This window comes from Cucurbita pepo, chromosome 6, assembly GCF_057944985.1.
Source record: "Cucurbita pepo subsp. pepo isolate OVF chromosome 6, ASM5794498v1, whole genome shotgun sequence".
Lineage (NCBI taxonomy): Eukaryota > Viridiplantae > Streptophyta > Magnoliopsida > Cucurbitales > Cucurbitaceae > Cucurbita > Cucurbita pepo.
In genome coordinates, this window is record NC_141803.1 from 3,938,029 (window position 1) to 3,960,963 (window position 22,935).

General features: G+C 33.1%; 1 pseudogene; it reads left to right on the forward strand.

The window, feature by feature from the left end:
* The first annotated feature begins 19,439 nt into the window (after positions 1-19,439).
* LOC111797588 (ethylene-responsive transcription factor ERF014 pseudogene) lies at positions 19,440-20,379 on the forward strand (annotated as a pseudogene).
* Positions 20,380-22,935: the final 2,556 nt, after the last annotated feature.

Consider the following 22,935-nt stretch of genomic DNA (forward strand, 5'->3'; position numbering starts at 1 on the left):
TAATGATTGAAGTCAAAATCAATTTAATCGAACGAATTCAATGATCTCGAGACATCGTTCTTCTTCTAAAAATTGATCCACGTTGCATAAAGCTGAGTTAGACAATTCTCGACGAATAATTTTCACTTGGACCAGTTTTTCAAGGACCGCTACTCCTGGTCCTGTCACTAAAGCGTCTTTCGAACCGTAAAAGTTGCAACTTTACTTTTAAAAACTTACCAAAATTAGACGATCTCACTCGTTATCGTTTTTCAAACTCGATGAATCGTTGTTGTATGAATAAACCCGTAAAAATGTTAGCGACGGTCGCATTTTATTTATCGTTATAAATTTAACCATTAATAATAAAAATTTGGAGAAAATAATGTTATTAATCGCAATAAATTATGGTTTGGAAAAGTGAAACAAATGTGTGGTTTGATTTTAGGATTGAAATTATGTCGACGTGGCGCATATTTTTCCACATAGACGGCTAATTGGAGGCCACGTCACTAAATCATTTGCAAAAAAAAAAAATCATTTGTGGTTGGATTTTTTTTATAGAAAATAAGTGGGGTGAGTCTTTATTATCTATACGAGCAATATAAATAAAATAAAATAAAGGATTAAAAAATAAAAATAATAAATAAAGGATATTTAAAAACAATATTCTAGAAATGATTCAAATATTGGTTGAATAATATGTCGGATATAGTTATATCAAATCAAGTATCATTTTTTTCATGTCATATCATAAAATTATATCAAATATTTTTCTTATTTATTCGTAAATATTGAGTAGGTAGAAGATTTTAACGTCATAAATTGTAACAATAATCTTAATTTTATATATAGTGTTGAATTACCGTGGACGTCTTCTAAGTTTTACACATCGGTTATCGTATTTTATTTCAGTGGACTGTATATATTTATTTATTTTAATATCGAGGGTACTTTTGAAAAGGCTTTAAAAAAAATTAAAATCTAATGAAGTAATTAAAACCGAGCTCATGGTATTACCCTAAAAATACATATTCGTTGTCGATAATATCTTATTCACTAAACTATGCTCGAATTGAAGATTCATCAATTATTAAGAACATGTTTAATATACACGTATATTTAGACCCTGACACACGGAACTAAGAAATTTAAACCTTAATAAGTAAGGAGATGTTTAAGAACTAATACTTAACCACTGAGAGTACAATAATTGAAACAAGCTCATGCATTTAATGATCGGCCGGTGAAGTTCAATCTATAATTAAATAGGACGGAATAATACAACCCATTTACATTCATATTAAATTTCACAGAGAAAAGTTTCCACTTTTTAAGATATTTCGAGCCTGTTTTTATTAAAAATAGGAGAAAATCAAATTTGACTTGTAAACTTGTCATATCGTATCAATCTATACCTTAAAACTTTAGAATTGTCGTATTAAAGAGATGCCGTTTTAACCGTATAATTAATATTTATTATAAATAGAATTATATATGTACAATAAGAAATAAATTAATAAAATTTTAGAAAAGGCTAGATTTTCACGGTAGAAATCTATGAATTTTGATAAATTATTAAATTAATAATTTGTGCATTAGTAAGTAAATTATTTACTTAATTTTTTAAACTAAGTACAATTGTACATATATTATTTACTTAATTTTTTTAATTAATTTTTCAAAATTAAGCTTTTCCTCACAACTTCACAGTATTATTGGTTAAATTTTAAAAATAAACAATACTTTTTAAAGGACTTTTTAGTTTTCAAAAGTTTATTTGAATTTTAAAATCATTTATTAAAAAGTATATAACAATTCATAAGAATAAAACGTGTTTAGCAGCTTTCCAAATAATTATCAAACATTATTTTAAAGTTTAATACACAAAAATACATAAAGACAAAAGAGTGAATTAAAAAGTTTGAATTATAGAGTCAATTTCCAAAAGATTTGCACATATTATATATATAAATATAAAGTAATTATACAACTGTTACCTAATTTTAATAAAAATATTCATACCAATCGATCGACTTAATTATTGTTTCAATCACTGACTCATGAATAGTTTACTTTTCCAAGTTAAATTACATATTCGACCTCTCTATAGTTCGAAGAAAATTAAAATTTTGCCAAATAATTTATTTTTAACTTAAATTACACATTTATTCTATAGTTCGAGAAAATTAAAATTTAGCTGCATTGTCAAAATAATAATAATAATAATAGAAACCTAGAGATTCTCCTAGGAGACATGTCTTGAAAATCAGAAGATTAAATAATTTAAGTACAATTCCCTCTAAATAAAGTACAATTTCAAAATGCCCCCTCACACTTCCAAATTCCAACAAAATGATTCACTAACTTTAAATCATTCATCAATTGACCCAGTTGTCATGCATGAATGAATAATTTAAGTAGATGTCTTTGTAAGAACACACCAAAAACCCTAAAAAAAATGAAAATAAAAAGGGAAAAGCTTGAAGAAAGCTCTGGCAAACAAGATATACATACACTACATGATCAAGAAAGAAAGAATTGTTATAAAGTGAGAGTTGTTAAAAGTTGTATGAAAATAAGTTTGCCATTAAATTACAAATCCCAAGTGCTACTAAAGGAATCTAATCTAATTATTGGGCACTTTGATTGTGTAAAACAAGAAATAACAACTCCAAAGCAAGAGACCCCATTGATATAAAGTTTGTTCATCCTTTTCTCAAGAGGAAATGGAAAAAAATTGGAGTTTGTTTGGTGTAGGGATCAAAGATGTGAGATCCCACTTCGATTAGAGAGGAACGAGTGCCACAAGGATACTAGGCCCTGAAGTGAGGTGGATTGTGAGATCTCACACATCGATTTAAGAGAGGAATGAGTGCGAGCGAGGATGCTGAGTTCTGAAAGTGGGTGGATTGTGAGATTACACAACCGTTGAAGAAGAAAACGAAACATTTTTTATAAGGGTGTGGAAACCTCCCCTAACAAACACATTTTAAAAACCTTGAAGATAATATCTACTAGTAGTGGGCTTGGACAGTTACAAAAGAAATCAAACCAAACCAAACCTTGTCATTGCAATACACCCAAAAGAAAGAAAGCAAAAAGCGCCTTTGTTTTGGCAGCAAGTGTTTGGTGATTGATTGACACGGTAAAGCCAGTCAGAGGAGCAATAAAGGAGGAAAGCAAGACAGCCTAGCTTGAGTGTGGCAAGGTAAATCTTGAATCAGATTTCAAAAAGAGTACAGGAGATTCATTTGCCATTGGGAGATTCAGAATCATCAATCAAGCAATCATAAAGAACAACAGAATCTAACAGTTAAATTTGAGGTTTACCAAAACAGATCACGTGGTCGGCCGGGGAAGTCGGGTAAATGAATGATCCTCCCCTTCATGAACAGAACTATCAGGGCCTTTTCTTTTTTGAGCTGTCACAATATAAGAACAGATCAATTATAACAAAAAGAGAGGTTTTTGCAATGAACCCAGAAGAGATTGAGTTAACTTACAAGTTTGGAACTCTGGTAATCATGTGGAGATAAGAAACCTACAAAACCTTCAAATGAATGTTGTGTTTGTTCATGTTTACAACTTTTGACCAGGTCAAAATCTCTACTTTTCTGCCCTTTTTCCCTTCCACGGCCAAACCTTCTTTTGCAAACCCTTTCTGAAGCATAAATGGACGACTTTTCACTTTCACTAAAAGAAAAATAAATGAAAGAAAGAAAGAAAGAGTGGGAATCGATGGCGTATTTGAACACATTATGATAATGATGGTCAATAATTTCATGCAAAGAGAAACATGGTCAAACATGGTATATTAGAAAGTGAAAACGACATAAATTTCTTTTGGTGAAGAAAAGAAGCCACACGATGCATCAATGGTCCTTGTTTTTTTTATCTCAAGTTGATGGAATAAAGTATTTATTTATTTATTACATTACAGCCTGTGGAGATCAGAATTTTAATAACAAGTGTATAAAGTTTCTCTATGAATTTCAGATTCAAGAATAATTGAATTGCACATGAAAAAGGGAAGCAATGTGTGTAGCATTACTAAAAAATGTTCAGCCAAGCAAAAGCACCCAAAAGAGAGGAAAAGGAAAGATGAAAGGACAGTATATCTCCAGAGTCTAAGAAGAACTTTCGAACACAAATATTGCATCAATTTTCTTCAATTGACACGTGGACTGGTGTTAAAGAGAATTCCATCAATTGAAAGCAAGCTTCCTTGAATGAAAATTGGGCCAAAAGATGAACAATAATACAAAAAATGGAATCCACATCCATCAGTGAGCAATGAGTCAGGATCAGCAATTGTCTGTAATTGCTTTTGTGTTTCTAGTGCATATTAGTTCATGACATCAGGAAACAGTACACAACATAAGGAAATCTCCTGACCCCAAAATATAAGAGAGCAATGAACAAAAATCATAGAAACTAGATTAATAAGCTAACTTGCCGTCTGCGTAACTAAGTATTATCTGAAAAGGACTACTTGAGATAGAAATGGAAGACAAAAAGAAATAAAAAAGCAAATAAAGATAGATAAACTCTACATACATCTAGATATCTCTAATGCCAAGTAACCCAAATCGAATAATTGAGAATATTACTTGGTATCTAGTAAAAAGGAGAACAGTTTTCTAGATATAAAATATAAACATTTGTTTATCCTGAGCTCTATTAAATAATAAAACCAGTGTATAACACAACATACATAAAGGTGTATAGTACAATTAATACACCTGACCTAGATTTCTAACTCTGCTGCTATCTCTTACGAGATACTAGAAATACACGATACGCGACTGCTTAAATAAATTACAGAAAAACAGATGACCTAGATCTATAAATCTGCAGCTATCACACGTGGGATATTAGCAAGTACAAGAATTCTAACTACTTTTGAGGGTTAGAGGTCAAACATCAAAGGAATGGTAATCTCGAATGCTATCATTTAAAAGAGAAGCTTTTGTAGATAAGCATGTGTGAAGCTAATCACATGATTACTTTAAGTAAGTAGGTTGTCTTAACTATGGAAACTTTCGTGCTACATAACATCCATAAAGTAATTGAAACAAATTTTACAGGAACTTCAAGAAAAGACAATGTATCCACTGAATAATCTTAATGATGGAAAATGTTCATAAAGTTCGGAATGACGTTAAGATGGAGAAAGAAAATTAAACTAAACTATCAACACAAACTCAAATCGTGCAAGGCATCATATAAAGAGAGTCCAAAAGAAGGCAGAAAAAGATGAAGACATTGAACCTAAGTAAACAGAAGCACGGCATATATAAGTCTGCAGGAATACACAAAAACTAAAAGAAAAAATTAACATTTGTCCAGATACAACATCTTATAATCCACATATCCCAAGGGAACGAGCAGTAGTCGAATTCAATTATAGAATATATAATTTCAAGAACCACACTACATAGTTATTTATTTTCTGGGATTGCAAGCTTGTTTAATTTATTTTCTCAAAATCTGACCAGGAACAAGTATCAGAATAAACAATAACTATCCAAGTCAGTATATTATAAAAAAATATCAGATGAAAAATTATTACTGTAAATAAAGTAAAATAAAAACTACTTTTCAACTCCCCCCTTCGTAAAAGGAAAAGGAAAGATAAAGTGAACACAGTAAAGTAAGTGAGATATTCGTCATACAATTTGGGAGAAGAAAGAATAAGGTTATAAATGTACCAGCAACCCCATATCAAGCTACCTCGTCAGGAAAAACAAAAGGCATACTCCATCAGGCTTGAAGAATTTTGAACTTAAAAGGTCTTAAAAGGTGATAGTGTTCTTTAAATAAGTACACTAATATTTCCCACTTTTAATAACTGTATTGGCGATATTACAACGTAGCTGGAGGTGGAGATTTGAACTTATAACTTCTTCAAGGAAGTAGAAATGTTGTTAAGAATGAGAAATAGAAATAGAATTGGGATCGAAAGTATGATCTTCATTCATGTTTACCACGTTTAAATAGGATACAAACTATCAACTAATACCTACAAATAGAAAAAATATATATCTAACTAAATCTGGTAAATAAATAAAATATACGGTTAATCAAATCTATACTAACAACTCCCTAAATATGTGAGATATATTCTAACTAATTATCACCGCAAAATATCCTCTTAATACTCCCCCTCAAGTTGGAGAGTGTATGTCGATCACACCCAACTTGTCCTTCAAAAAGTCAAATTGTTGTCTTCCCAAAGCTTTAGTAAAAACATCTGCCAATTGCATTTTGGTCGATACATAATACGGTTTGATGATTCCAGCTTGTAACTTTTCTCGAACTATATGACAATCTATTTCAATGTGTTTCGTACGTTCATGAAAAACTGGATTGGCTGCTATATGTAATGCTGCTTGATTATCACAATATAATAATGCTGGTTCGGACAGTGGAACATTCAAGTCTTGAAGAATGTATCTTAACCAAGTTAACTCTAAACAAGTATTTGCCATAGCTCGATACTCGGCTTCTGCTGATGATCTGGACACATTAGTCTGCTTTTTAGACTTCCAAGAAATAATTGAATTTCCGAGGAAAATGCAGAACCCAGAAATAGATCGTCTGGAAGTTCGACAACCACCCCAGTCAGAATCGCAATATGCCTGTAATCTTAAATTGTTTTCAGATGGCAGTAGAAGTCCTTGACCAGGAGTGCCTTTGATGTACCTCAGAACTCGAAGAGCTGCCTCCCAATGTGGTTTTCTTGGTTCATGCATAAATTGGCTAAGCATACGAACTGAATAAGCTATGTCAGGCCTAGTGACGGTCAAATATATTAATCTGCCAATCAACCGTCTGTATTTACTTGGATCATTCAACTTCTCTCCTTCAGTTAAAGAAAGTTTCAGATTTTGCTCCATAGGAAATTTGTCTGGACGTGCTCCTGTAAGACCTGTGTCTTGAAGGATGTCTAGAGCATACTTCCTTTGAGACATAAAAATTCCTTTTCTTGATCGAGAAAATTCAATGCCTAGAAAATATTTCAAATTTCCTAAATCTTTGATAAGAAATTTCTGGAGTAAACTAGTCTTGAGATATTGAATTTCTTCGAGATCATTGCCTGTCAACAGAATATCATCAACATAGATTAGAACTGCAGTGAAAGAAGTACCTTTACTCTTAGTAAACAAAGAGTAATCTGCTTTGGACTGAGTGTAGCCTGCATTTTGTATAGTTGTAGAAAATATGGAGAACCAATTGCGAGAAGCCTGTTTTAATCCATAAAGAGATTTATGGAGCCGACATACTGTATTCTCCCCCTGTCGGCGAAGACCTGGTGGTAAAGACATATAAACTTCCTCGTCTAGATTACCATGGAGAAAGGCATTTTGAACATCCAACTGATGGGTGAACCATTTTCGAGCAGCAGCAACAGTGAGTAAGCAACGAAGTGTAGTAAGTTTCGCTGTAGGGGAAAATGTTTCTGTGTAATCAATACCTTCAACCTGAGTGTATCCCTTTGCTACTAGTCGAGCTTTATAACGTTCAACAGAACCATCAGAGTTGTATTTAATTTTGTACACCCAACGACAACCAATAGCTTTATGACCAAGTGGTAGAGGAACGAGAGACCATGTATGATTACGTTCCAAAGCTGCAATTTCATCATTCATAGCCTGCTGCCATAACGGGTCGCCAACTGCCTCGTCATAGGTTTTAGGTTCTGTCTGGGATGTAATAAGAGCTAGAAAAGCACGTTGAGTAGGAGAAAAACGAGAGAATGAAAGGTAATGATGAAGGGGATACCTGGTGCCAGTGCCGGGACTTGAGCTAGAGGTTAAATGATTGGCTCCAGAAGACATCTCATAATCCTTATGCCAAGCTGGAGGCTGTTTAGTACGAGTAGAACGTCGAAGTGGAGCTGATGTATCAGGTGGGATAGGATTGGAATTAGTGGGCGAATCTGGAGAAGGTGGAGGAGACGACGGAGTAGGAGGTGAAGGAATAGAAGGTGGAGGATGGATGTTTGAGTAGGATGGATCATGAAGTGGTACAACAGGAGTCGAAGGAGCTAATGTCGAAGTTTGTGAAGCAGATGAAAAAGGAAAATCATCTTCACAAAATTTGACATCACGGCTGATAAAGAATTTGTGAGATTGCATGTCATACAACTTGTAACCTTTATGACCACAAGGATATCCTACGAAAACACAAGGAGTTGCCCTAGGTTCAAATTTTTGCTTAGGATGTACTATAGTTGCATAACATTTACAACCAAAAACTTTAAGATGATGAAATGTAGGTGGTCGTTTGTAGAGTGCTTCAAAGGGTGTCTTGTTAGATAATAATGGTGATGGCGTTCTATTTATAAGATAAACAGCCGTTAAAATGCACTCTCCCCAAAAATTAAGTGGAACCTGTGACTGAAAAAGAAGAGACCTAGCTACATTTAGGATATGGCGATGCTTGCGTTCTACGACTCCATTTTGTTGTGGAGTATAGACACAAGTGCGCTGAAATTCAATACCACAAGAAGTAAAGAATGGTTGCAAAGATAGGAACTCAGTCCCATTGTCTGATCGAACTATCTTGATAGTAGTATGAAATTGAGTTTGAACGAATTTAACAAAGTTCATTAACAAATGATGTACTTCTGACTTATGTTGCATTAAAAAAACCCAAGTACATCGAGTAAAATCATCAACAATAGTGAGAAAAAAACGCAAACCAGAATGGGTAGGAATTTTATGTGGTCCCCAAACATCACAATGTATCAGATCAAAAGCAGAATGGGTTGTTATTGAACTTCTTGGGAAAGACAACCTAGTTTGTTTTGCTAACGGGCAGATACTACAATTATGAGAATAACTCGCATTATTAAGATGCAATTGATCAGCTAGAAATTTAAAACGAGAAAAGGAAGGATGACCTAGGCGTAAATGCCACAAATCAGATGACTGAGATACTTGATGAGCTGAAGATTTGATTGGAGATGAAGAAATATGATAGAGACCTCCAAATTGTTTACCCGAGCCAATCATCTTCCCCGTAGCCAAGTCCTGCATAACACAAGAATCAGGATAGAAGGTGACATAACATTTCAAGTTATTGGTAAGTTTGCTGATCGACATTAGGTTTAAATTGAATGAAGGCACACATAAAACGTTGTTTAATTGAAGGTTAGGGCTAAGAGAAATATTGCCAGTATGTGACACACGTGCTGTCTCTCCATTAGGCAAATTTATTGCAGACATGATGGCAGCCTTTGGTTCAGTCATAACAGAAGATTTTGATACTATATGATCCGTAGCTCCACTATCGAGAATCCATGAATTAGAACTCGCAGAGTTAATAGATAATGTAGATATGGGAAGCAAACCTGCAACATTGACGTGATTGTCGGAATTACCAGAAGGGTGATGATTGATTGCAGATAAGGCTTGTGCTATCTGTCGTAATTGCTCAGAAGAAAAATTTGGAATGGAATTAGGTGACTGTTCTTCTGTATTCAACTGTGAAACATCGGCCATATTTGCAGATGATCGATATCCACGGTTCTTGTGTTGATTGTCTTGTCTTGTCCTTCCAGAATTATTTTTCTGTCGACACCGATCTTCTGTATGGCCCCTTCTATCACAAAAGTTACAGTGAAACTTAAGAATTCGACACTCATTGATTGTATGACCACTTTTATTGCAGTGTTCACACTTTTTGTCCTTGGCGAATTTTGAATATATTGTTTTCTTTTGCACTGCTGATGCAATCGAGAAATTCTCAGTAGGTTCGGAAGTTACCTGACGCTGCATCTCTTCTTGTACAAGTAATGAATAGGCTTGCCTCACATTAGGTAATGGAGACATCATCAATATGTTAGATCTCACCGTTTTATAAGACTGATTAAGCCCCATGAGCAATTGCATCAATTTGTCTTCTTCGCGTTGATCAATATGTATTTGACGTTGATTACAGGTAAATGGTGTGCGGTACGCTTCCAGTTCATCCCAAAGTGCTTTGAGCTTGGTGAAATATGTTGACAGCGCCATGGTTCCTTGTGACATCGTTGCTATCGAGTTTTGTATTTGAAAAATTGCTGGAGCATTCTTTTGTGAGAATTGATCGTGAAGATCAACCCACACTTGATGAGCTGTCTTGGCGTGAATAATGCCTTTAGCGATATCTGCTTCAACGGAATGAGTTAACCAAGATATTATCATACTGTTGCACTGATTCCAGAGTTCGAATTCGGTTGAATTTGCATCTTGGGACGGTTCCTCAATTGTGCCATCAATGAAGCCAATTTTCTTCTTGGCAATAAGAGCATGCATAACTGATTTACTCCAGGATTGGTAATTTGCTCCATTTAATTTGATTGGAACAAGTGAATATCCTGGCTGATCAGAGTGATGAATATAGTACGGATGTGTTAAATCAACATCCGAAATTTTGAAGCTGGATTTGGCTGATTCCGCCATAAAGGAAATTTTGATATTTAAGAACACCAAGATCGGTGCTCTGATACCATGTTAAGAATGAGAAATAGAAATAGAATTGGGATCGAAAGTATGATCTTCATTCATGTTTACCACGTTTAAATAGGATACAAACTATCAACTAATACCTACAAATAGAAAAAATATATATCTAACTAAATCTGGTAAATAAATAAAATATACGGTTAATCAAATCTATACTAACAACTCCCTAAATATGTGAGATATATTCTAACTAATTATCACCGCAAAATATCCTCTTAATAAATGTCTTAACCATTGAAGTATCCTCATGATGGCATAATAGTGTAAATGGACTGCTGAAATACTTTCAAAAATTGCAGAGTTATAGCCTTTGTGATTATAGCCTTTCCTTTGATTCATGCCAATCGAGATGCATATTTTTAAGTTACTTGATTTATAGGGAGATTTCTCGTCTTCTTTGGTAACTGATTTTTGTGATAATAGCCCTTTCCTCTTATTCTTTTCAATCAAAAGGCAAAACCTCTAAGTGACACCTATTTTGCAACAATTCCCTCTCAGTCAAACTAGAAAAGAGTTGTACGAGAATAATTGAACATGAGTAATGCACCTCCTCAGTCGGGTACTCCCCATGCTCGAAAGGAGGGTTTTTAAGTTTTCGCATCCCAGCAAAAACAAAAAAGAATAGTTCAACAGTTTGTGTCAGATTATCTTTGCTTTATTTTCTTTATAGATGCCACTTAGGCGACAAACTCAATTTCACCCACACTCCTCCGAAGGTTGAGGGGTGATAAAGGAGAGAGATAAATTCACTACTTAGAGCTTTCCAAATGCTAACTTGCTACTAACAGAGTGATGGAACTAATATGAGAGAATATTTAGAATGTATGGATCTCTATGTTACTTGCATCTTCATATTAGTTGTGTTTTTCTTTACCATATAGCCACCTTGTTCGTTATTTTGATTTTGACAGTTCACAGTAAAACCCTCCCAATAGCTTACTCGTTTCATATTTTCCTCTCTAAGAAAGAAACCCATATCTCCTTCGTTCATACTAAGAATTCCAGGAAGGTATAGGTCTAGCTAGCTTAGTTTACAGCACATTTAAGCACAGGAAATGGAAGTAGAAGTAACCATGTGCAACTTTGATAGTATATGAGGCTTCTGCTTCAGGTCTATCTTTTCCACACAGGAGTTTCAATTGGAATAGGCCTCTACATGTTTAACAATATAGTATTAATATTAACAACCCAATCCCTTAGTTTAAGATGTCAGGTAATTTAGAATATTCATAAGATCTACAAAAACGTGCAAATCTATCGAGTTCATTCAAACGTTACCATACTTTCAACAAGCCATCATCGGTAAAGCCCTTTTGATTCACTGGCATTCAATAAATGTTTATCAGGGATGTTATTATGGATAGATCCAAGTGAGCTGAAAGCCATCCCCAGAAGACTTCTTTTGTTGCATGTCATATTGATTCAGTAGGTTTCTTTGATAAAACAGGACAAGAATATTAAGATTTAAACGCTTTTTTATCCCATACTGATTCCTAAAATGCAGTAAGACAACCAACGCTGACTGTCTCAGTTTCAGACACCAAAGAAACGTATTTTTAGAGGAAGCCTTCTATGTAGATAAGGTCAGGATACATAGCATATCAAATCTTAATTGAAGAAATGAACTATTCAGTGGTTCAGAATCCTAGATTGCAAGGTTTTCTATTTCCCTTTTATTTTTGTTATTATTCTTTTAATCTTACTTCACTTAATATGACTTTAGGCACTCTATTACTGGCTTATTTCCACATTATACCGGATGCCTATGGCAAGAAAGAATAGGAAGAGACAAACCTAGGAAACAAAATACTCATAACAGTCAATAAACAAATTACACAAAATAGGACGAAAGTACTTGAATCAAGCAGATGGAACACAGTTACCAGTACATTGATAAAAGCCTTCCTTGTTGGATTAATCACAAACCCAACAGGATTCATAATTATAGTCATCCAATAACTTAAATGAAGACAGAAGACGAGGTGACCAAATCATTGGAACCTCAAACTCCAACGTTAAATGCAAGAACAAGGGGTTACTAATCTAGTGCCTGGAAAATAGAATTTCAGTACAACACCAGCCAAGAACTTAAAAACAAGCAGGGGACGGAAACAAGCAGTGCACAAACATTTGATCATTTTCTAAACCCATAAGCACAATTCTAGATTAGAAGCCCCAGGAAGAGCTCCGCAAATCTGAAATCGACATTCCTTCCAAATAAGCTAAAACAACCAAAATACATGTTCATACTAATCAGAATCACAAGAATGAATGAATATAACCAACCTCCGAGCCATCGGAGAGCACTTTCGCGAGCACGGGAGTCTCATACTGGTCAGCTCTCTCCCATTCTGGGTTAGTAGTGATATCCCTCACCTACTTGAAAACAAACATCACATATCAAATTTAAGCGCTTACAACAGTAAAGGAACTACAAATACAATGAAAGGGGGCTGTGAAGTGAGTGCCTGCAAACCAACATCGTGGAGAGAATCGGAGCCGGCGATCAGATAGGCGGCTTGCAGTTTTTCTTTGAGACCATCGCACAAACAGCATCCGGGCTTCAAGTAAAGAATCAGTTTGCGATAATGAAGCCGAAGGAGTCAAAATCCGACGGGCTGTTTGCGCTTTGAGCAGTAACTATGAAGAAGAAGGTCGCGTGACTATCGTAGCAGCTATAGATATCATTCTTACAGGTGAGTCTCGCGTTGCCCGGAGATTGGGAAGTGGAATTGGATTCTTTCGATTGAGAATCCCCCAGCTGCTGAGAAAAATGGCTTTCCAAAATTTAATTTCCATTTTTAGACTTAATTGCTATTATTATTGTTCTTTATTCTTATTATTATTAGTTTTAATATAAACGAGAATACCGAGGCTATTTATATCATGGGAGCTGCTCTCCTCTCCGTCGCGGTTGCCGCCATCTTCCGCGAAACAGGCCGTGTAGATTCCAGGTTCTTCGGTCGAAAATCCGAATCCACCACTCGCATTTTTCTCGCGGGAAGATTCTTGCCGCAAGTAGACCTCACATTTGTCCGCCGAACATCAAAACGGAAAAATCACAAAAATTATAGATAGGCAAATGATCAATCACACGCAACAACTTGCCAGCACAGAGATGGTAGGCGAAGTGGCATTATCATCTTCGTCGTAGTCGAGAACAGTACTCTGCCAGAACCAAGCCGTTTCGGCGAAGATCATCAGACAGACAGTTCCAAATCTCGAAATGGTTAGCCACAGCGCCTCCGAGAGAGGCAGCTTACGACAAACAAAGTAAAACAATACGAACAATCACCACAAATTCAAACCACACAATACGATTACACCTGAACAGATTTCTGAGAAATCACCTAAGTTCATACTCGTAAACAATTCCATGACTGTCTCTACAAATGAATCGTGGCTCTCATGCAATTCAATCCGAAATCAACAATAAGGAGTTTCTTACCGACGCCATGGATTGGACATTTGATAGCATCCGGAAACGGCTTACTGCGTTCCAAGCTTCGGCATCTTCGTAAAGCGTTGCCATGTTTTGTTCTTCGCCCTCTGGTTCTCGATGGATGGTGAAAAATAGCCCAATCAGAAAAGGTCTGTTTAAGAACAATTTTTAATCATAGTCCATTTCCCGGGTACGAGGGCGAATAAAGCTGCCAGCTGTCTTTGGGCCGTAAATAGTCCATTTTGGGTAGTCTAAGCGTGGGCTTAGGCCCATCTTGAACAGTGTCTTCGGATTGGGCTTCGTTTTGTCAAGATTGGGCTTTCTAGACCATAAAGCCCAATTAATTTTTTATTTGCAATTAAATAATAAAAATAATAAATCGCTTTAATTACGTCATCACAACGTAGACCGGGCAACAGAAACAGCTATCCGCCATAAAAGCAAGTGGATCTTGCTCAGTAACGGTTATTTAATTGCTTATTTCTCTACTTCCTAGAAATTTCGTAAAATAATAAATAAATAAAAATACTATATAATTTTTTATTTTTTTAAAACTAAATAAATAAATATAATTAAACCTTCTATTTAAAAATAAAAATAAATAAATAAAAATGGAAAGAGGGTCCAGGGAATGTAGAAAGGGTCATGTGAATAGTGATATCAATGAATGAAGAGTACGGAGGGCAGGTACGGTGGCAGAGTGCCAGTTAAGAGGCTTACACAAACCCTCCAACCCTCCAATTTATTGCCTATTTTATTTTCATATTTTTAATAATATACATCAGATCCTACATTGGTGGAAGACGAGAACAAAACACATGATACACAGACTGTTGGATGATGAAAGTCTCACATTTGCTAATTTAGGGAATGATTATGGGTTTATAATCAATCAATACTATCTCTATTCTTACGAGGCCTTTTAGTAAGCCCAAAGCAAAGCCATGAGAGCTTATACTCAGCCTGGACAATATCATACCATTATGGAGAGTCGCGTTCGTCTGACATGGTATTAGAGTCATGCCCCAAACTTAGTCATGTCAATAGAATCCTCAAATGTCGAACAAAAGACTCCAAAAGAAAAAAAAGTCGAGCCTCGATTAAGGAGAGGCGTATTTTGTTCGAGAGGAGGTGTTGGATGATGAAAGTTATACTAATTGAGAGATTATGCTCAAAGTGGACAATATCATACCATTGTGGAGAGTCGTGTTCATCTACCTAATAAACACGGAGAACAATATCTGACATTAATGGATTTAGTCGTTACAATATCACAGTCATGCCAATAACTATGGATTATTTTTTTTAAATTTTTAAGGGAAGAAATTCAAAATCAAACAAATATTAAATTTATTAACATTATGAGAAAGGAAACTTCCACCGAACTTCGAACTCGACACAACAAAAAAATCCTATTTTGATTCGTTGCGTACGAAAAAACACCACATGCAAAAGCGAATAAAAGTTAATTTCCAATATTCAATTAATTATTTTTTAAAATAATTTCCCACGAGCAAAAAAATTAATTTTGATGGTACGAAACTAGAAACCTTGGTGGGTGCAACGACATTTATTGGAATTCGAACATCAAATAATTAAGTTAAAATCATATTTGGAAAATATTATATTTGGGATTTGGGAATGTAAAATTCAGTTTATTATTTAATGTAAATTTGTTTAATTTTGAGGTAATTTTGTACGGACATAAGATACTATTTGTTTCACTTGTGTACTGTTTTGGGGAAAACAAAAACATTTATTTTCGGATAAATATATTTTATTTATTTATTTATTTATTTAATGGAATATTCTTCGATTAAGATATGACAGCTGGCTTGGATTTCATATCGTAACTTGAGGGTACACTGAGCGACCTCCAGATTTCTAGTCAAAAAAAAGTCGGCAGTATTTTTTTTTAATATAATATAACCTTTTTTAATGGTAAATAAAACGTTTATGGTTTAGATTTTTATTAAAAATGTCAATAGCTCAATTTTTAAAAAAATATAATTTCTTTCGTAAATAAATTTTTTAAAAATTAAAAATTTGAGTCCGGTTGACTTTTTTTTTTACTGAGTTTACTTAACCAATCTAAAAGTAAAATTACAGATACGAATATTAAAAATATTTAATATTTATAACTAACTTAAGCGAGTTCATTATTATTTATAAATATTTATATATGGTTTTATGAGATTTTAATAGTTGATATGATATATAGTGTTAATGAGTATGATTTTTTAAATAATTATATAAAATTATTTTTAAAAATTTATTAAAAAAATTAAGATTTTTTTAAAACCATACTTTAATATTATTACGAATATTAAAAATATTTAATATTTGTAATTAATATTAGTAATTCATTATTATTTATAAATATTTATATACGAGTTTTATGATATTTTAATGGTTAATTATATAATGTTAGTGAGTACTATTTTTTTTAAATAATTAAAGATAATTATGTTAAAATAAAAATTATATTAAAAAATTAAGATTATTAAAAAAATTAAGATTTTTTTTTAAACCATACCCGTCCACCAATATTAAAAATATATTTAATATTAGTTATACAGTATTAATTATAAATATTTATATATGAATTTTAAGAGACTTTAATAGTTAATATATATAATGTTAATGAGTATGTACAATTTTTTAAAATAATTTTTAAAAATAATTATACGGTTCGACCAAATTCAACTCGAGTTAGGCAAGGTTTAGTTTTGAGCTTTATTTTAGTTGATTGAGTCACCGATTCGAAATTATATTTCTTCATTTAAGCAACGTATCGTCGAATAACTCAATAATCATATTTTTAAATAAAATAATTAAATATTAAATATTTCCGTCCCACTGGCCCAACTTGGAAAGCTTATTTATTTTTTTGCTTTCTGGTCCTCGAATTTATATATATTTGGTAAAAAAACCCCTCGAAAATAATATAATAACATTAAATAAAGAGGTTATTTATTTTAAATTGCCGTACGTACCCATCAGAATCGGAAATTCACAAATTGGCCACACAACATTTATTATGAAATATGTATGGGGGGTAATAAAGTCAAATCATTCCAACCTAAACCGTTTAAAAAAACAGTTGAGACGTCATTTTTCTGTATTTTTCTTTTAATATTTATAAAATCAATTTCAAATTTAATTAAAATAAAATAAAATAAAATTACTAGTAGATAAGTGATATTGTAAAACGCGTTTTCAGCTGACAGTGGAGCACCAGCTGTATAGCTTCATCAGACTCCGCGTCTTTCTATTTCATTAATCTTTTTATTTATTTTTTTCCGCTTTAATAAATAATTATCCTTTTATTTTCCTTATCCAATTATAATTTATATGGGAATAAACTACATATTTGGCTTTAATTTCAATTTTAGCTAAATTAATAATAAAAAATTATTTTAAAAAAACACGCTATAGCTTTCAATTTTTGAAGAATATTAATAAAACTTTTTAAGAATTTCAACTAATTTTTAAACTTTTTATATAGTTCAATAACATTTTTAAAACAAATTGTTAACCGTTTTGATCCAAAACTGGTCGTAAAATTATGTACGACATGGTGTATAATCCAACCTTTCACATATGGGTTAGTTTTGAATGGATGTGTTCGAGCAAATCTAGATGGTCGATGTGTTCCGAGACATGGATGACATTGTTGGATGATGAAAGTCTCACATAGACTAATTTAGGGAATGATGAGTTTATAATCAAAGAATACTCTTTCCATTGGTGTGAGGCCTTTTGGGGAAGCTCAAAGCAAAGCGACAAGAGCTTATACTCAAAGTGAACAATATCATACCATTGTAGAGAGTTGTGTTCATTTAACAGACATCACAGTGCATGGATCGTGTTGTTGGGAATCGAGATGACAATGAGATGCGACATATTATGTTGCAATGATTGAACATGCACGCATGAATGACGTGTGTGGGCGAACAAGCTTGGATTCCATACAAGCCGTGTTTGGTAGGCAAATGCTAACCTTAAACCATAAAGTCAGACAAGAAATGTGAATGGGGCTCGAGTTTTCTCTTAAAGGCTTGTCGTAAGCGTATCAAAATCACAACGCCACATGGTTGAAGAAGTAGAACGATAATAGTTACTACCGAATCTTCTTTTTCAAAATTAGAGAAAAAAATGAAAAGTTTTAAGGGTATGTTCGTAATTCATCTTTTAACCTCGGTTTTTCTAAATCATTGAATTTGTTTAATACTTAAAATTTTTAAAATGATTTTTTTTTTGTTTTTAAGCTTGAATTTAGTCATTAAATAATGCGATAATATAATTGACAATTACGATGATAATAGTTTAAATACGACGAACAAACCATCCTCATTCGTATTTTAAAATCGACACTTAAACTAATTAGAAATTAAATTTAAATCTCAATCATTTTACGACTTCAAAATAAAAAAAAAATTAATTTAAAAAAAAGTTAGGTTTGGAAGATTTTGCATTAATGAAGATTTGGGAGTGCAAAATCTCGGAAGCTGCCTATTTGGTACTATTATTATCATACGATTTTGTCTCTCTTTTATCCTTATTTCTCATCTTCGTACCGCATCATTTTTTTATTAAATATAATGTACGTTGCTCAATGTAGCTTGAAATTACCTTTGTGCCCCCTAAAATTTAAACTTGGTTAATTAATTGGGAGTTGGTTTCTTAGTGTTAAATAACAAATAATAAGTAAAAGAGTTAGTTTTGGGGGTAGTTTAGGTTTTTAATTAAGTTTAGAGGTAGTTTTCAAAACGGAGGGGTAAATTGGTAAATTCACAAAAATATCTAAAAATTTAAGGGTAATTATAAAATATTAATTTAAAGGAGGGCGAAAGGAATTAATTTACGAAAAATAATAAATCTTAAAATTTAGAGGTATTTAGTTTAATGGGCGGCTAAATTGACTAATTTATAAAAAATTAAGATTTTAAATATTAAAAAAAAAACCATGAAAGTTTAAGATAATTTAATGGAGGTTAAATTAATTAATTTAAGAATTTTAATTGTTATTTATTGGTAGTTTTAAAATGACAATTTAATAAAGGAATAAATAGATTAATTTATGAAAATATATGGTTTTAATTGATATAATTCATAAAATTTAGGGGTAATTTAGGGTTTTAATTCAAAGAATATCGGAGATAATTAATATTTATCCAAAAAATAAAGAAAAGACCAAAAATACGATTTAAATGAAATATTTACATATTAGGAAAGAAGGGATGTAATGTTTGGGAAATGAAAATGATAGACAGACAATATACATCCGAAAATAATAAAATCACATTTTTGACCAATTCAATTCAATACATTATAAGGACAAAATGGTAATTTCATCACAGCTACATTAATATTAAATACTATTTAAAAAAAAAAAAAAAAAAAAAAAAAACATCTGTCCCCCATTCTTGCATGTGTAGACTAACAGATCAGATAAGCCTATTAGATCCACACTTCTTCTATATATAAATCTCCGCCTCCTTTCCAATTCACAATCAATCCATAGTCAATGGTGAAGAAGGCTGAGAGCACGGCGGCGGGATCCTCTCCGGCGTTACCGCCGTCGAAGAAAAAGTACAAGGGTGTCAGAATGCGAAGCTGGGGCTCATGGGTTTCCGAAATTCGAGCGCCAAATCAAAAGACAAGAATTTGGTTAGGGTCTTATTCGACGGCGGAAGCCGCGGCGCGTGCATACGACGCGGCACTTTTATGTCTCAAAGGCGCGTCCGCCTTCGCCAGTCTTAACTTCCCGGACGTTGCTAACTCCGTTCCCGTTTCCGATTACTGTCACTTCCGTCGTTTACATCATCACATTGATTCCTCCGATGATATTATGTCTCCTAAATCCATCCAACGTGTAGCGGCTGCTGCCGCTAATGGCTTCCCGGAAAATGTCTCTGCCGTTGTTACTCCATTATCCTCCACCGTTTCGTCACCTTCCGATCAAGTGGATGATGACGTGTCGGTTATATTTGAGAATCCGACGGCGGAGATGGAATCTTGGTGCCATTATTTTGACGCGCTTCAGTCGCCGAAGTACGTTACCGAAATGATCACCGGAGATTGGTTGGATTTCGATTCAATGCCGGAGGGTGAAATTGACGGTTTTTACGAAGAGGAATGCGACATCAGCTTGTGGAGCTTCTGCTGAAAAAAAAAAATTAAAATTAAAATCGATAATTAATTTTACAAAATATTATATTTCTTTTTCTTTTTTTAATTTAATATCTTCGGATATTACTAACAGTGACAAAAATATATATTTTTCTTTTTTTTTTTAATTAGTGTGATTAACCGACGAGCTCACATGAGATTGGACTTTTTTTTGCCAATGTAATCTCTGTGGTAGTTGGTATTATTATGTAATTTTTGTTATTAATTGTTGATTATATATTATAATTAATATGAATTAAAATTTAATTATATTATTAGCAGAGATCATGGGAAATCAGGAAACTAGGTGGAAATATTAAAAGAGTTAATTATTTTTTTTTTATTATTGTCAAAAAAGGAATTTTGATTGGGTGTTATATAGGGCAGGGTAGTTATAGTGTGGTTGCGGCTTTCTTTTCGTAGCTAACTATGTTGATTACAGCTTTATTATTTTTCCAGTTTTTTTTACGTCAAATCTTGTTAGGAGGAGATGGTGACGTCATAAATAATAATATATATGATTGATTGAAAGGTTTCTTATCGTTTACTAAACCTGTCTCCTTAATTTCGGAAAATTAACTAAATGGATTAATAATTTTCAAAATTGTTTTATTAGTAATGCTACCTTTATAATGACGTCATGTTTTTTTTCCTTTTTACGAGGTTTTATATAAATAAAAAATCATGAATAAATTTTCCTTGGATGAAAATTTATTCATGGTTTTTTTTTTTTATTATATATAAATAGATAAATATATTTATAAATTTTAATTATTTCTTTCTTCTTTATTTGAATTTGAATTATATAATTTTATATAATTTGCCGACTATTGGACATTTTTCCACTCGCAATCCAAAAAAAATAATAATTTCCTTTATTAAAAAAATATAATATATTAAATTACAAATTTAGTGTCTATCAGATGCGCATAAACGACGAAAAGCTACAACCACGATCATTCAAAAAGGTGCGAATGAGGAGGCTGGTTTTCAAAGAGTGTATGTGGAGGGTCGAAGAGAGGGACCAGGAAGGTCTTGTAACATTATAGTTAAACTTGCTTTGCTTATAATAATTTTATGTTCAGCGACGTCCTAAATTCTTTTATAAGAGACTTGTGAGTGAAGACCGAAACATTAAATTTGTGTTGGTCTATCGAAATAGTCTCCACTCTTATAAATAAAAAATAGGTACACATGACAGTGTCGTCGTTATAAGGATAGTCTTGACAATAACGTGACATTTCGCAGTTGCGGATATGTCGCGATCATCAGATGTTGAATCCGAATCTTCGGTGTTACATAAAATAGTAGATGGATAGGTATGGATGTGGTCGCCTACAATCAACGGTCGCTCTCTTCGTATTAATTAAGTTCAGTGACGATTTGTTGCAAGCTGTGGCTTAAATTCCATTTTGTTATATTCCCTCACTGTGTGTGTTTAATATCTATGTCATTTTCGAACCCATGAATAATAATAATAATAAACTAAATTAAAAAAAATACTTATATATTTGTCAAATAATATACTAATTTTTTTTAATCTAAAAAATTAATTATTTTTTGTTAATATAATTATAAAACTAAAAAAAATGCAAAGTTAAATTTAGTTTTATTAATTTAATAATAATTATTATATTATTAAACTTCCCTAGAATTAAAGAATATTTATAAAAAAGAAACAAACCGACTTAAATTAAATAAATGGGTGAGTCCCATCCTGGACCGTTTGTGCTACATTGCATTTGGACCATGTTGGGTAGCCTCACGGACCATCACGGACCATCATGGACCATGGTGCTTCTTCCTCAACGAAACAAACTAATTTACAAGATCTTTTAGGACCCCATTGGCTCTATGCAAATTTAATTATTTTATATATTTTAATTTTATTAATATTATCATTAAATTATTATTTTATTAATATATTTAAACGTATAAGTATTTAGACTATAATAACCATTTAAAAAATTGAACATATTTTGTTTTAAATATGGGGATTAATTGAAAATTTTGGAAATATAAGGATAAAATCAAGAATTTTAAAATAATGATGGATTAAATTTAGAATTATCTGAAAATTGTGATGGGCCGGGGTTTGACTCGGTCGGGCTAAATTTGGGTTTCGGCTGTGGATCGATTTGGACCGTTGGTCCAAGAAAGCAAGGGGAGCTAAATCAGCGATTGCGACATGGATTCATACCAGTCTGGTTGTGGAGTTTGGATTTCCTCAGGTGTTTCATCTTGGTGTAAACTTTCGTCCTCAAGGCCTACTCTCTCCGGCGTACTTCTTTGCTCTGAGTTTGAGCTTTCTCCTTCAGTATGGCGGAGGAGGTTGTCACTAGGGAAGAGTTACTTTCGCTGTTGCAGGTACTTGATTTTCGCTCTTTTTCGTTCTATTTCTATCAATTTCCATGGCTTAAGTTTATGCCTCGTGCTGTGATTGAGAGCGTAGGTCTTTTCTCCCGGTCGAACGTTAGAGGCCTGTTGTAGGTTTTTGTAGAACTCCGATCATTCTCATTTCTTTGGTATTGGCGTTATAATCACTTGCTTGGATTAGCTCTGGAACAGAGCGGCAGATTAGTTTGTACGATGCCTCAGTGATTTCCTCTAGATTAGGGAGTGAACTTGTTTGCTTCATTGTTCATCGTTTCCAGATTGATATCTGATGACTAGATTATGTTTATTTGATTTTCCGTTTTGTTTCTTATTGTCTCTCGCTAATGTAGTTGATAAATCTCTGTAGGAGCTTCAAATTGATTTTTCCAGATACGAACATCCTGCTGTATTGGCGGTTGAAGCACAGGTAATTCTAATGTTAATTTC